The 1359-nt window shown below is 41.6% G+C and overlaps 1 protein-coding gene across 1 annotated transcript in view; it reads left to right on the top strand.

The window, feature by feature from the left end:
• The window catches only part of LOC107121439 (1-phosphatidylinositol 4,5-bisphosphate phosphodiesterase gamma-1-like), a gene marked incomplete at its 5' end in the record, with an annotated part of 59781 nt that overhangs the window by 56438 nt on the left and 1984 nt on the right, over window positions 1–1359 (top strand). The gene's annotated exons all lie outside the window — the stretch shown is intronic.

Below are 1359 nucleotides of genomic sequence, written 5' to 3'. Positions count from 1 at the left end.
AGACTAAAATCTTCTCTGACCCAGACATTGAAAGGTTTGCCCTAAGAACTACAGAATCATGAACTTTGTACCTATTATGTTGTCTGCTAACAATATCAGACCTACAAGAGGAAAGCCTTCTCTATAACAGGCCTTTCTAACATCCTAATAAAATATTACTTAAAGAACAAATCTATAAAAACCAGAGAAATATGAATATGAACAATCAAGAAGAAAAAACCTATATATGAAAATCTTTCTATTCCCATTCATACTACACTACAGATAGACTCCCATGTAATGAAATCAGCAGAACCGGGTTTCGCTGTGATTTAAACCGCAAAAGAACGAACTCACCGCGATGAGTAAATCCTTAATGTATTCTGCCAAAAGTTGTACATATATTCAATACACACATTACATTAACAAATCTAATTTCCCAGATTTTCACCATATATTTGAGGATTTTGAGACTGTATAACCTGTTTTCTAACTTAAATCGTCAACAGTAATAAATTGAATGCCATTTATATGGAATATCTTTACAATCCAGTATTCTAATACGCTGTGGTTACTCTCTATTAAATTGTACACAGTCTTCTTGCTAATGAATTCTCACTAACAAATTCTGAGAATTAATACACCAACATGCCTCAGAGGTCTATGAATAGATTTTGATTCCTATACAGCTGAGGCACGCTGATGTATTAGAACAGGGGTGTCAAACATGCGGCCCAGGAGCCAGATCAGGCCCCCGGAGGGCTTCTCCCAAGCCTGGCCGTCTTCTGCTTCTTCTTCCAGTTCTGCTGCTGCTGCGTCATCGGAGGCTTGCAGCTTACAGGCACACACCTGAACAGCATACTCAAGACTGCAACAGCACAGACATTCTGATGCAGTAACTCAGAGCAAGAGGTCTCAGTTAGCAGACACTCTTAAATAAACAAAATATTGCAAACCTGCTAATGTTTTAAGCATGTTTTTATTTTAAGTTAAAAAAAAAACACCTCTGTGTTTGTGTCCTTTATAAAGTTTATATCTCCGCTACCTGGCATTACATTTTATGACACACACGGCCCGGCCCAACAAGGTCTCATTTATGTTGGATCCGGCCAGGGGTCATTTTGTAGAAAAGAGGTGCAGGAGCTTATTAGCATAACTCATTAGCATAACTTATTTGCATATGCCACACCCCCTGACATCACCGGAAGTGTGTCAGAAGGCAACACCCACCGCTCAGGCTCCACTGGACTGTTTCAGATTGCTAGCTATTGGGGGGAGATCTGCCCTTGCAGATACCCCATGGCCCCCCCCCCAATCAAGCCCCTATCGCCGCCGCCGCCACCCCACAGGTGCTGGGAAAGGTGGGTGGCAGGGTTCTGG

Source organism: Gekko japonicus, unplaced genomic scaffold, assembly GCF_001447785.1.
Source record: "Gekko japonicus isolate JY-2015 unplaced genomic scaffold, Gekko_japonicus_V1.1 scaffold3999, whole genome shotgun sequence".
Taxonomy (NCBI): Eukaryota; Metazoa; Chordata; class Lepidosauria; order Squamata; family Gekkonidae; genus Gekko; species Gekko japonicus.
This window is presented reverse-complemented; position numbering and strand designations above follow the sequence as displayed.